Here is a 15,561-nt window from a genome sequence, read left to right as displayed (position 1 = left end):
GAAGTTGTCCATTCTATTCTTTCAAGTTTGATTTGATTCGATTCGATATTTGACTCAAGTGAGTTATTAAATGATCAATCAGGATCTAGAAAAGAAGTCACAAATATCACACTTGTCTGTTTCACCTTAACATATATCGTTAAAATTTGCTTAAAAACAGTTCAGATAAAAAGATATTTATCCTAAAATTTATTAAAATCAATTGGTTTCTAAAATTTTCGAATTCGACCTAAGATTGGACAGTCCAAACTTTGGATCTATTCCCAAGATCGTCATTAAGTTGTTCATGGTAACTAACCCCTACTTACCCATGATCCTAATAACCTAACACATAACATAACATAACATAACATAACATAACATAACACACATATCACATATAACTTAGTCTTTGGCCTAACACCCTCTCGCACATCACTCAGCCTATACTTAAGTAATATTTCTCATGTAGGTATACTTGTATATTCGTATCAGAGAATATCACGTGTACAAGCGCGTACAATTCCCGAGGATGCAGTCTTCCTCTGTTTGGATCGTACACTGGAAGCGAGAGCTCCTTCACGTCCATTTCGACAAGGAAGTCCCTCAGCCTCGTCAAGGACAAGACTAGGTTCTCTGGGTCCACGTGCTGCTTCTCCGTCGCCCTCGTTACCAAGAAGCACAAGTATTTTCCCGGTATCTGCGACGCCGCCGGAGGTAAGGCTGCTACGCCCCCTATCCCTGGTCTTTGCTTCCAAAGGAACTCCACGTTTTTGTATTCTCTCTTAAAATCTGCCGCTAACGCTGTCCTAAAACTCATATCTGCTGTGATTGCTATCGCACATGTTCTATTTGTGAGTATGAAATCACTGTCTGTTAGTATTATGTTACTTGAATATTCATTTGGTAAGTTAAAATATGACTCAACTACCCTGCCTATGTCGGGTTTCATAGGTTCTTCGCCTGTTTCTGCTTCTAAGTCTCCTGTTTCTCTTGATATTCTTAATTTTTTTATTATCAAGTTTTCAGTGTGGGTAAGTCCTACCCCCACTCCCCGGACAAAAATATCCATCGACGTCCCCGTCGATCGCATACCGGGTATCAAGTCAAGGTTAGAAGCTGGAATGAGTAGTCGTCCTTCCTGGGAGGCCCAGGAAGGATCATCTCGTTCGGTCTTAATGTATTTCATGCTTCCACGATCTACGTCTTGAATTGTGACACTGGTCTCCTCAGGATCCGAGGTCGTTTCATTCAGCCACTCTAAGACACGCAGGTTCGTTAAGTCTTGTTCGTATGACTGCTGTTGCTCGTCGTCGAATTCTACCTCTGGTTTTGACCAGTCGTCAACCCACTCATCGTTGTGATCATTGACTATGTCAATGTCTTGTGACACAGTTATTTCCTCTAAACCCACTACTTCCTCCACTATTTTCTTTAGATCTATCCTATCCACTACAAAGTCGTCACCGTAAGGATTGTACTTCTTTCTTGGTCTCCTCCCGTCCTTCTGACGAGTCTGCATCGTGAACGGAAGGTCTACTTCCAAGTTCTTGGGAACCTCTATCTGTTCGGGATCCTGCCAATCTTCCTCTGCGTAGGGTAAGGTTTCATCGTTCGCTTCGATCTGCTCGTTTGGATCCAGATCCAGCGGTGTATCCGTAACTTCCTCTACAACTTCGTATCCATCGTTCTTCTTCCTGCTGCCCTTTTCATTGACTTCACAAGCAGGATCCATCATTAGATAATCCCCTTCTTCCATGTCTGCAGGTATACACCAGTCTTCTGTCGATGGATTGTCTGGCTTGATGTTCTCGTTGTGGGCGGCTCGGCCAGTACTCAGTCTATAAAAGCGTCCCTCCTGGTGCACCTCTGTAATCATGAAGGGTCCCCTCCACTTTTTAGGAGCTTCTTTGTCCCTTTCGGTGGTATAACGTTCTGAAATACCCATACGTAGTCTCCCACCGAGTAAGCCTTTGCACCAGCTGCTTTCTTGTCGAATCTTTTCCTCTGTCTTGCCTGTGCCTGCTGAGTATTTCGTCTACACAAATCGTTCAACTCCTGCTGGCGTCTGATCACATCCCTCACGTAGACCTGTGGGGACGTTTTCTTTCCCTAATATTCTGGGTAGAAGAAGGTTAAGGGTAAAGACTTTTCGTGTCCAGTTAACATCATGTGTGGACTGACTCCGGTGGTGGAGTGTTGCGTGCTGTTATATGCTCCCATCACCTGTGGTATGTATCTGTCCCAATCGGTCATGTACCTGGAACAATATACTCTTAGCATCGACACTAACGTACTATTCTGTCTTTCCACTAAGCCATTCGTCTGAGGGTGGTATGTCGTGGCATGAGCCTGAGCGACCTGTGAGCGTCTCATAAGCTCTTTCGTAAGCTCTCCTACGAAAGCTGTTCCATTATCCGATTGAAACGTCATCGGACAACCATGTCTCGCTATCCACGTATTGATCAGGTGGTCGCATGTCTCTTCCGCCGAGGCTGTTATGCAGGGCACGGCCTCTGCATACTTCGTAAAATGATCTATCATGACCAGCACCTGATTGTAACCATTGTCTGTCATGCATATCTTTTGGTGATCTATTTGCACCACCTCGTTGAATTCAGACGATTCGATCGATTGTAAAGAAAATCGCAACTTCCTTGGATCCTTGACCTGTTGGCATGACAGACATGCTGTTACCCATTTCTCGCATGCCTTTTTCATCCCAGGCCACTCAAAGCGCTTCAGGATCCTCTGATATACTTTGTCGATCCCCTGATGGCCCATCTGATCATGTGACCTGAATCATGTGACCTGTCTGATAGAGCTGCGGTAACACTATCGCGTTGTACTTGTAAAGGACTCTGTCTCCCTCCCTTCTTTTGCAAGCCACAATCCCGTCCTTGTTCAAATATAACCTCCCTTCCTTCTGCATGAAGTATTGTCTCAGGTTGCGATAACTATCTTCCTCGAGGTCCCCTTTATCCGGAGAACCATTCTCGATCCACTTTTTCAGGTTGCTTGTCATGCGATCATTTCTCTGCGCCCTTAGAAGATCCGAGAGTCTGTATCTCGCCTTCAAGTATGTCTTCATGACCCTCATCTGACTATTCAGCTCGTTGGGCTGATTTGTGTCTTCTTCCATCTTAACGCACCAAATCTTCGCCAACGGTTGTGTTTCTTGTTCAAACGGCAGAAGATCAGTCCTGACTACCTCTTTCTGCGGTAACAGGCTTATCGAGCGTTTCGATACCGCTATTGTCTCCAAATCATCCGCTGCGTTGTCAAAGACTCTTTCGCTTGGTATAAGGTAGCGATCGCTGTCAGGATCCTGGTACACCTCTCTGTCCAGGTCCCTTGCCCGAGTTTCCAATAGAGCGTGTGTATCGCTAGATCTGACAGTTCTGATGCCGAGCTCGAATTCCTGTCTGAATAGGTGTCCATTCCTGAGCTTCCTGAATTATCCTCCGTCGAAGAGGTTGTGCTGGAGACTGCACGCTCCTCCAGATCATGTCTCTGCTTTCTTTGCATCCATCTGAACTCCCCGGACAAAACCTTGTTCTCTAGGTCCTGTTTCTCATCAGGAATTTTCTCGTCTATCTCAGACTCCCCGGACAAATTTTCTTGTCCCGGGTGTTGATCTTGTGATCGCTGGTTCTTCTCATCATCCGTCTCCCCGGACAAATAATCCTGCAGCAGATTTTGTTCTACCTCTTCACCCTCTTTATCCCGGTCCACAAAGGTGACGGTTTTCTTTCGCTTGCTGCTCCCCTGTTCTTTCTGTCCGTAAGAAGTACTGGTTAAAACCTCTTGGGATATTGAGGATACTAGTTGCTGAACTATTGTCCTACAATCCCTCTCGTTTTCTTCGTGCTGTCGTCTGGACGGCATGATCTTCACCTTCTCACTGACTGTTAGCGATGCCACTGCTGCTGTCCACTCGGGATCATCTCTGGTCACTTCTCTTTCTAACAATCCACCCAGCATCCGCATCACTTGTGGTGTGACTTGCACCGTTTTATCCAATAATGAGAGGCTGTTTATTTTCATGCGAGAGAGTTCTTGCTGGACCAGGTTCGAGCGCAGCAACAGATCCAAGGGGACAGGGTCCTCCTTGGATAGGATCTTTATCCTGGCTGCTTTCTCTACAGGTAACTCAGGATGCCCTGGAATTGGATGTCCAGACTTATCCAAGCATCTCGTTAAGGGAAGCGCTTCATAAGTTTCTTTGTACAGAAACGAGAATCCCTCCTTTATTTCCGCCTGATTGGCCTGCTTCTGTTCCAATCTTTCATAAATTCAGTTTTCTTGCTGAGGCTGTCAGCATTCTGGTGTTTATCACGCATCCTATGTTCGGTTATCATATGGTAGCCATCCAATCTGACTATTCATCTACCAATATAACTCTGATCCATCGAGTAGGTTTTCAACCAGGATAACGCTCTGTTGTCCACGCGTAACTTGAAGGGAGCGCTCCCCAAGTATGCACGGTACTTTTCCACGAAGGTGACTACTGCAAACATTTCTGCTTTTGGTGAGCCAAATTTCATCTCTGCGTGACTCAAGACCTTGCTGCCATATGCAATGGAACGGAGAACTGTTCTTCCGTTCCATTCTTGTTCTTGATGCAAGATTCCTGAGATGGCTACCACCGATGCGTCTGTATCGAGAACATACATGCCCTTTTCTGTAGGCATGCCCAGCACTGGCGCTTCGCACAGTTCCCGCTTTATGTTCTCGAAAGCAACCTGTGCCTCATCGTTCCATTCGAACTTTTTCTCCTTGTTGCGCATCAGCTTCTGCATCGGATACACCTTGTCCGCATATCCTTTTATGAATTCTCGGTAGTAATTGGCAAACCCTAGGAAGCTCAGGAGCTGTATGTCCGTTCTGGGAGCTTTCCATGTCAACACTGCTTCCACTGCTTCCGGGTCCGGCCTCACACCATGCCTATCCACCAATCTTCCCAGGTACTTAATCGAATCCCTAAGGATTTCACATTTCGATGGTTTGCACTTTAATCCTGCTCTTTTCATGCATCCAAAGACCTCATCGAGCCTATCAATGTGGTCTTCCAGGGTCGGTGTCGCTATGACTACGTCATCCACGTAACACATCACGAGATTCCCGTACTTCTTGGTCACACTCGCCAAAGCCTGAGCCATCAGTCTTTGAAAAGTGGCCGTTGCATTGCACAAGCCGAAGGGCATCCTCTTCCACTGGTACAATCCCAAATCGCACGCAAATCCGGTTTTCTCTCAGTCCTTCTTTCGCAGAGGGACCTGCCAGAAGGCAGAACCTAAGTCCAATGTGGTGAAGAACTTGGCATCACCAAGCTTAGATAGGCTCTCGTCTATTCGCGGTATCGGGTACGCATCGTTTATAGTTAGCGCGTTCAAGTAACGAAAGTCGCAACAAAATCTAAGCTGCCCCCTTTCTTTTTCGCCATTACTACCCCGCAAGCCCACGGCGATTTAGAGGGTTCTATCATGTCGTATTCAAGCAACATTTCTATTTCCGCTCGGCACGCTTCCGATTTGTGTGGCGTCATTCGCCTTGCGCCTTCCCTATGGGGAACGGCGCCCTCTTCTAGTTCGATTTCATGTTCGACGAAATTACAGCAACCGATATCCGCCTTATGTTTTGAAAATACATCTGCGTTCCGATTTAGGAGGTCCCGTAATTTTTCGAGATCCCCCTCACCTATCTTCCCTTTCAAATGTTCTATCTCTGGCAAAACCGGTTTGTCAGATTCTAGTTCATATGACGAGGGGCGTTCCGGAAAATTCGAGCAGCTTGATAAGCCGTCGTCCGTTTCGGATTTCATTGAAAACAATTTATGAATAGATTTTAACTCATTAATCCTCTCAAGTTTTGTGTCTCCTCATAGTCGGCCCTCATCGGCAAAGCGTAGCCAAGCTTCTTTCCACGCTGGATTGAAACCGTGGTGTCCAGTGTGTTCAATACCACACTGACACACAGTCCGTTTCGCGTTACCGAGAAGCTCCGGCCTAAAATCACCGAACTCTGACTATTTGGATTCGGTACTAAGCAAACCTGTTTACTATCACTTAACGAATTCAAATTTCTCATTCTAAAAATTGCTACCACCGCTTGTCCTGGTTGTAGTTTTACTTTTCTATCCAAAAAAATTGGTACCTTGTTTTCGTCTGTTATTATCCTATTAATTGGTCTCTTAACATACTTTCGGTCCGGGTTTCTAATCCGTCTCAGACCGCTGTTCAAGTCAATCATCATGTCAAAATTCCTGACAAAATCTCTGCCCAGGATGAATTGGTCGGCGTCGTCCAGATTCTCTACCACCAGGAAGCTCATCCAAAGATCTCGTCCTCCCATGTGGAGGACGGTTATTGGTGTTCTACCGGCTACGTAGATAGCTCCTCGATTGGCTGCGGCCAGTCGGAGATTCGTAGGAATCAGATCGTCCCGCGTGAAGCCCATTCTTTCCCAAGTTTTTATCGGCCTCACACTCACTACCGCTCCTGTGTCCAGAAGCCCTGTGACTCCGATATTTGTTCCGTTGGTATCGAGCAGATGTGCTGTCACATCTGCTTCATATCCAATGTGTACCACGTCTTGTTCCATCATGGCATCATGGCCTATCCTGCGGACTTTGAGTTCTTCTTCACCCAAATAGATCTGCCCCATTTGGTCATCATCTGTTGTTACATAAGTCCTGGTGTAGATACTGATTCCATCCACGTTCAGCATTATTTGATACGGCCCATAGACCTCCAGGTAGCGTCCATGAAGTTTCTTCGTGCAAGGGCCACCCGTCGTTAGTAGTGCTCGCACAGCTCTCGACTCGGTGCGTGGCTCCACCTGCCTCAGATAATCTGCATATGTGTCCAAATGCATCAAAGTGAACTCGGATGGTTCACTCAGATTTCTTATTACCTGGTGTCCAGCTACTGAGATTATCGACTGTATCTTGTTTCCTTGCGGCACCATGCCGAACCTCCTACCGGAGATCACTTTAAGTTTCATGTTTAAACTGCTTGGTGCTTTCGTTTCTTCGAACTCCGTTGCTTCGAAGGTATTCAGTTGCTCCTGAAGCTTCTCATTTTCCAGTTCAAGTTTCACTTTTTGTTCGATCTCTTTCGTCACTAGTTCCTGCTGTACTCTATTTAGAGCATCCCTTGCGGCTGCCTTATAATCGATCTTGAAGTCATCAGCCGCAGTTGCTGGTTCCGGCTCACGTGTCTCCTGTGTTACCGCTTGCATTTTCTTTGCCGCCAGCTCTTGAGGTTTATCCTTTCTGCGTGCCTCCGCTTCACTCAAAAGTCGAGCCTTGCTGGCTTTCACTCCTGACAAAGCTTCTTCATGTCTTGGATGCTTAATGTCTGCCACTGCATCCCAGAATTGCGGACAATCTGATTTGAAATGACCTTCCAAGTTGCAAAAGAAACACCTCGGGCCGAATTTCGCAATTACTCCTCTCATGAAATCCTCATGGTCCAATTCTGACGCATCTTCGTCCTCGAGGCTAAAGCCTATTGCTTTCATACCATGTTTGTAAGCTGGGCATGCTGACACATGATGGTCCGTTGAACTGCAATTAGCATAGCACAAGAGCGTCTTTTGTCCATATCATCCCTCCGTTTGTACCAATTGTTCCCTTGGTTTGCTGGTCCGTTGTTAAAATTGCCATAATTGTTCTTGTAATATCCAGATCTCGAAGGGGGTCCAACAAAAGATACTCTTTTGATTTGAGCCTCAACTCCTCCGGTGTTGGCGCATTGGTTGATAGTGGTGTGTAATGCGTTGCTAGCATCGTACGAAGTTCATCATATTTCACACCATCGATGAACTTTGAGGCTACAGCCAGGTTCATCCTTCGGTTTGACTCATCCGGTTGGCTGCGTCTTCTCAGCATTTCCAAATCATCGAGAAACTTGTCTATCGTTTCATCTTCTCGTTGCCTCCATTTCTCGAAGCGCATCATCGCCTGGTGCCCCTGCACCCCTGATCCAAAACGGTTTAACAAGATTTCGAAGATTTTCTCAGCAGTGTCACGTTGATATTGCTTCTTGGCCATGACACAGTTCAGGGCTGTCCCTTCTAAGTTGCTGGTGAGCGCGCTGCATTCCTGTCTCTCCGACAAGTCCTCTTCCTCGAAATGCAGCTTCATCACCTCTATCCAGGTATCAATACAGCCATCAGATTCATCTTTGTAGCATCTTGGTTTCTTAAAGACTCTTCTGGACTTCTCACTGCGTTCATTGGTTCTGGATAACCTTGTCAGGAATGTCTCCAAAGACCTGTTTAGGAGTTCAAATGCTGTGGCCATTGCCGTAGCATCTCTTGAGTGTCCCGCCTGAGTGTCCTCACACCTCGTCAAAGGCTCTCTATGCGGTGCATCCCTGCAATCCGAATCGCCGTGAGTGTTCTCCGCTTGGCCTACATGACTCCTCCTCGGGCTTGCATGCCCCCTGTTACCGGAATCACTCCTCCCGGTCGCATGTGTGCCTTGCGTTGGTCGTTAGTTAGAGGTTTGTCTGTTCCCCGTTGAACTTGTTCTACTGTTCGGGCCCCATGTTCCATTACCCCTGGTGGCATAGCCTGATGAGCTGCCCCATGCATACGTCTTCCTCTTTTGATGTTCATTGAAGTTCACCCTCGGTTCCCTGCTGGGACCTCCCGAGTTCGGTTCTCCTTCTTTTGGTCCACTCTTGCTGCTTAGTAGCTCGTCCAACCTATCCATGATAGCCTGAGTTCGCCTCTCCATCATCGCGTCTATCTTTGTGTCAAGAGTCCCAAGAGACTGCTCTTGCTGAATTCTTAACTTATCCATGTCGTCTCTTAAGCGTAACTCTCTCTGTTCCGCCTCTCTTGTCATTCGCGACAAGTTCCTCGTCATATGTTCGTCCGTTCTTTCTTTCAAGCGTTTTTCCTGCCAACTTCTTGTCTGTTGCGGTTTATTTCTTCCCGCATACTTCCTCTTTCAATGTGAACTGCTCTTTCTAGTTCACTCATCCTTATGGACATCTGTTCGTTTTGCTCTCCTATACTGCCCATGATGCTGTTCAAGGCTTCTTCTAATGCTACCCCGTTATCCACGAGTGGCGTCACTAGTGGCGGTGTCACCCTGTCGGTCCCAGGTAGCTTCGTACTGGTCGAGATCCGGGCTTTTATTCTCTGTCTCGTCGTCCTTTCACTATCCACTTCAGGATCCGCCAATGCGTCGCCTAGCCCTGTATTTCTATTCTTCCCAGTTCGCTGCTTTGAATTTGTCATGATCGCAAAGCCTCTCGACTGGCCCGGTGTGTTTACCTCTTTGCTTATCGTTCTTACCACACCAAATTTGTCCTTGTTTCCAGTCTCTCTTCCGACGTGTGCCTCATGCTCCTGGATCGAACTATTGAGGCTGACTTGAGATCCAAAGTCCCCTTGCTCTTCATCCTCTTCCTCCTGGGATTCACCGTCGTTTCCTGCTCATCCTCCCATGCTGAATGGAAAGATGTTTCTGAAGGTGTTCTTCATTCTTTCTGAGAATGATGATGACGTTGTTTGTTTCCCAGTTCCGCTTGCCATCATAGTAATGTCTGTCGGAAATCTTCTAGTTGCCGCTATTTCAGTCGAGATGTCGGACAGTTCCGACATCTCCTCTCGATCCAATGTCCCGGTGGAAATGGCAAAATCATGGCCTTGTTCTACCGGAGTAGATTCACTCGCCAGCCTTCTGCCTCTCCCTTCCAGTCCATTTTCTTCCTGGTTGTCGTTCATGGTATGGTCCGTATTGACCTCCACTTCTAACAGTTCTTTTCGCTCTTCTGAGGTCTTCTGACTTCTCGTTTCAACCATTCTGCCTGAAACCGTCTCCCCTTTGTCGGACCGGGATCGCTTGATCCAATCCACAAAAGGATCGGTCATCGTTTTTCTTTGCTTTTCAGGTATGAATTTCCTAGAGCTATTACCTCGTTTTGCTATCCTTGACTTGTCTAGACTCATTCTCTATTTGTCACTTTTTAATGCCTATACACTTAACTCGATTGCTAGAGACCTTATAGTTTTATTAACAATAATAAAGACACAACACAATATTTTTCACAAGATTCTATTAAATAGTGACCACGAATCCCTGTATGTTATCAGAGTACAGTTTGTATAAAATTTATTCACACTAACCGATTATCGGTTGTAAGATTTGAAAACTAGCACAATATTATGTTATCAGTCAATTTAAAAGATAGTGTACTCACTACCCAATCAAGCACAGTTTATGTTGATTTAAAATCAAAAACAAAAAAAATATATATAATGACAGTATATGAATATCTCTATAAAAAAATGTATGTGTCTTGTACTCTTAGTCGGTCGCAGTACAATAGTCGAACCTGTCTTTTGAAGAAAAAGCTTTCCCTAATCGGTGCTGCACCAACAGACAAAACTTTGAAGGCAGTAGTTTTCTCAAGTGGGCGTCTATTGCACCCACCGAGTACTATGTTACCTATCTGCCTTCGGACTGCCCGAGCTAGACCTACTAAAATCCTCAGGGCAGTCACTTTTCCCAAAAAAGTATTATGTTGCAATCCACACCAATGAATCACACTCTTTTTAATTTAGACTTAGTGTCGCGAATATCCGAGTTCGGAGCTGTTTTGTTTTGGTCTGGTTCTTATTGAAAGGCAAGTTACCAGTGCAGTCACTGATACCTAGCCTGTGTGCTAATAACCTAATACCTCTCACTTTAGTCTTTCTTCCGTCTACCTAAACCCTTTAATAAAATAATACCCCTCCGGATTGGCACAAATATGACCCTTCGGAACTGGCAGAACCTGGACCCCTCCGGATTGGGACCCCTCTGAGTTAGTTAATATAAGACCCCTCTGGATTCGGACCACTCCTAACTTGAAAAATCTTTGACCCCTCCGGATTGGGAGCCCTCCGGTTTTGTAAAAGTAGCTTTTCGGAGTTTACCTTCTTTCAACCTATACCCCTCCGGATGCGTTCTCCGATGCAATTTTGCTCTTTCAATTAACTAGGAAGGGTATGTACTACTTTCCTAGACCCTTCCGGATTGAAGTTAAGCCTCTTATTTGACAGATCACACTAACGGTGAAGGGTCTTATCGCTCGCCTAACTTCGGCTCGATTAAGGTTTTGCTGTGCCGTTAGCCTTCCCTTTCCGTCTAGAACAGCCTGAAGTTACTTTATTCAACCGCTATTACCTTTTGGTAGGGGTGAAAGAGCGTTTCTAAAAAAATTTTGTAAAACGGTAAGGGTCTACCCTCCCAAATTGGTGAATTTGCTAAAAACAATCTCACAAAAGTTTCACGCTTACTTTTCCGAAAAATTTATGTCCCTCTCAGTAAGCTCAGCTAATTTCTGATCTATTGGTACCAAGATCAACTCAATATGCTCAGTAGTTCCAAAGTTATTAACCAAAACGTCTCTTTTCTAAACTCAAAAATTTTCTCTATTATAGGTTCCGCCTAACTTTTTCCGCAAAGCTGGTCCTTTCGACCTAAAAATTATTGATCCGAGCTCAGGAGGCCTATACTCTTCTATTTCAATGCAAAAGGCCCGATCTAAAACGCTTTTGTAGAAGAAATTTGCGAAAAACTATGCTACCTGTACCCCTCCGGATTGATGAATCCACCAAATCAAACACGTTAAGTTCGATTTCTCTGCAACCCGGAAGGCTTTCGGGTAGCGGGTTTTAAAACTTGTAGATTCACTAGTGGACGTTGTCCGAACAACTATTTTTACTGTCGTAACTCAAAAATTTCAAAAAATTTTCTAAATTTATAGTGTTTCGTTTTCTCAAAAATCACGAAATTTCGGTTTTCGGTACCAAAATAGTTCCAATCACTTTCGAACTCAACTTAACCGGTTCTATCTATTATGGTAGTGCAGTTACGATGTAAAACACTAACTTAGCGCTTTTTTCCGTTTCAAAAAATATCGATATCTCAAAAATCGCGACTTGTGGCGGGATCAAAATATCGCTATTTTGACCCTAAAAACCGTTCTGTTTTCGTTGTTTTTGACTGAAAAACGATATAAGACCATTAATATAGGCTATATAATTAATAATATTAGTAATACTATACCCCTCCGGGTTTGTTTAATATCCGAATTAAGGTGCTTAACTCGGATATTCGCAAATCGGTGAAGGGTCACTACAGTGCAGCACTGTCGAATCCCCCACAGATTACTATCTTAATTTTTGCACCAAAAGGGATACAAAACTTGTTAACGATACCCAACAGTCGATTGTTGTTGTCGTTGAGCCTCGTTGCTCTCTTGTACTGCTTGCCGGATCAGTCTTCTCCCAAGACCCTTCCGAATTGAGCGCAAATCAGCTGACCCTTCCGGATTGAGCGCAATTTATCATTAACGTGCTTAAATGCTAGAATAACCCTACAGTACAAGCCTCACAAACGGGCTAAAAAACTGATCGTAACAATCCTGACTGATATAAATGCCTTTAACAACAATATATCTATCAACAACAAACGGGGGCGTCGGATCCAATCTTGTCTGGGGGGATGATTTCTACTGATTTTTTTTTACTTTTTTACTGTTTTTGGTTTTTTCGGTTATTGTTTTTTGTTTTTTGTTTTTCTTGGGTACTATACTACTTTTTGTTTGGTTTTATATATATCTTTAAGTGTTTTTGGTCACAAACCTCTCATAGAACGAGGGAATAGCCGATCCCCCCACCCTTCCTGATTCGTGAATTTTCGGTCTTATTTAAGTTAAAAAGCTATTCACGGTAATCCGGAAGGCTTCCGCGTTCCGAAACACCCTTCAGCCCCGGCGGTTTAGGCCTATTAAGGGCGTTAATGTGAGCATCCGCTCGGCGCGGAGTGTTCGTTAACGGTTCTGCCGGTCATGATGTTAAAAAAGAATAACACCCAGGAGCGCCATAAAAACATCTATGTAACATTCGCCAGGAAGATACATATCGACGGAAGACAAAACTAAGTCATAAGACGACTGGCTAACGTCTAAACAGAGCTTTGCATGCTTTTCACCGTCTCTACCAAGCCAGTACTTTTCGGTGGTCTTTTCTAACATCGGGTCGACAAAAACGTTACTGCTTTTGACTTCGGTCAAAACACCCAAATTAACTAGATTACATGCAGAAATAGTGAGCTCATGGCTGGGTCTCAGTATCCCCAGACCACGAGGTCACTCCTAAAAACAGGGCTACTACTATTGATTATATTACTATTGTTTTTGTTCAGTAGATAAAAATCATCATCTCCGTCGAAGATGGATCAACCCTTTCCCCCAACTCCTAGCTTCTCATCCTTATCAAAATGAATCCAGATGTTAATTAAATTCAAATCAGGACATGACAAGAAGCTAAAAGTCTATATAACGGGCTAAAAGTTTCAGTCCCGAAACCCTTCCGGATTCTTGAATCCACTGAATCAAGTTCGCTAATCTTGACTTCTTCTTAATCCGGAAGGCTGTCCTCCACCCTTCACCGTTTTCTGCAACGGCCTTGCAACTATTGTAGCGACACAATAGTTGCAACTCGGAGTGTTCACTGCTATTTCTGCAATCTGCTGTTGTTTTTTCTCACAATTTTTGTACTTATTGTCCGCGCAACTAATGTTGTTCTGTTTTTCTTTCTCGTTTTAGCCAAAATGGCCGTTTCTGACGTTTCTCAGAAATATGACGTCATAAATCGAATTTTTAAAGTTTTAAAATACCAGAATATTCTAGCCCTCACCGTTTGGCCAATCGTTCCAATAACGTTCTTAATTCTTAATAATCACCAATCCGGAAGGCTCGCTTCTAAAATTTCGAATTCTGCAGAGATTGCATTTTTCACATTCTGGTCGAATGTCACACACCCACACGAGATCGCCTGTTTTAAGAGTGAAGTCAGAATGAGTGTGCCACTTGACACGCTTATTCAGCGAGGGAACATATTCTCGAAACCAACGAGACCAAATCGCGTTAGCATATGACTGTACCTTTTCTTGTGATCGAAGTGCTCCCCGGGTAAAAGCAAAGGAAAGCTTGTGGCATGTTGTCCAAGCGAAAAATGGTTTGGGGTTAACGCTTCTAGCTCACGTGAGTCGGTACTAACGGGAGTGATTGGCCTCGAATTCAAAGCCTGCTCAACTAAGCAGAGTGTTGTTCCTAACACCTCTTCAGTGACTCGCCTACTGCCTAGGATATCGTACAGCACGCGCTTCACGCTTCGGACGAGGCGTTCCCAGGAGCCGCCATGATGGGGTGCGCCTGGCGGGTTCAATTTCCAAGTAACACCTTTGTGTGCAAAACTGGTCGGATCCATGCCATTCCAGCTCTTGGTACAGGCAAGTAATTCCTTTTCCGCACCAACGAAGTTCGTGCCGTTATCCGACCAGATTGTGCTTGGCGTACCACGAAGCGCAATGAACCGTTCAATGCCCATGACACAAGAACTGGTGTCCAGAGATGGTACAATCTCAAGGTGTACAGCCCTGGTGGTGAGGCAAGTAAAAAGAAATCCCCATCTTTTCTCAGTGCTTCTGCGAACCGGAACGTAAAGCGGTCCAAAGTAATCCACACCCGTATGATTGAAGGGTGGTTGCTTATATCCGAGACGTTCGACAGGTAAATCGGACATAATAGGCTGGATGGTACTTGCTTTGCGTTTACGGCATGTTACATATTGATTTTCGATAGAACGAAGTAGTCGACGCAACCCAAGTATTGCATATTTCATATTTAAAACGGAGCGCATGTAATCTAAACTTTGATGAAAATGCTTGTGGTGGAGACTGCGGGCCAACAAACGAATTAGGGTATATCGGGCGTCGAGTATTATTGGGTGCTTAGTATCAAACTCGGTATTCACTAAGCGCACAATCCGTCCGGTTGAACGAATGATACCAGCGGGACCGATAAATGGCGAGTATGTGGCAATTTTACTACTATTCTTAATAGGTTTGCTAGCAGTGAGTGTTTTGAACTCAACGGGTAAGGATTCTATCTGAGCAAGTTGAATCAGTCTGCTTTCTGCAATATCAAGTTCAGTGGGGTCGGTGATTCGTAAGTCCTTACCACGAAAATGCTTATGTGAAGGCAACATCCTCAAAATAAAAGCGACTACTCGTTTATATCTTGTAAAGGAACTGAACCTTTCCCAATTGAACCCGTATTCGGGATGTTTGTCGGATGTGACATCGGTGACAAAGGAAGATGATGTCTCCAAGCAATTATCAACGTCACAAGAAGGACCCTTCAAACGAATTTTATTGATTACACATTCGTCGGGTATAAACGGCCAATCGGTAGTCCTGAGAATGCTCGGACCAATAACCCAGCTGCTATCCTTGAGGGCTTCCGAAGAAATCCCCCAGGTTCCGGTATCAGCTGGATTATCGCCGCTCAGAACATGGTGCCACTCATCAATAGTGGTCGATTCGAGGATTTCGCCGACACGATTAGCGACGAATACAGGTAATTTTTCAGTGGAGTTTAGCCACTGCAAAACTGTTGTACTATCTGTCCAAATGTAGACATGATTAATAGAGACGATAAGGGCGGTCAGTATATCATCTTTTAGTCGTGTGGCGAGCAGAGCAGCTTGAAGCTCTAGCTTTGGTATAGA

The sequence above is a fragment of the Symsagittifera roscoffensis genome, chromosome 5 (assembly GCF_963678635.1).
Source record: "Symsagittifera roscoffensis chromosome 5, txSymRosc1.1, whole genome shotgun sequence".
Classification (NCBI taxonomy): Eukaryota; Metazoa; Xenacoelomorpha; order Acoela; family Convolutidae; genus Symsagittifera; species Symsagittifera roscoffensis.
Note: the sequence above shows the minus strand (reverse complement) of the source record.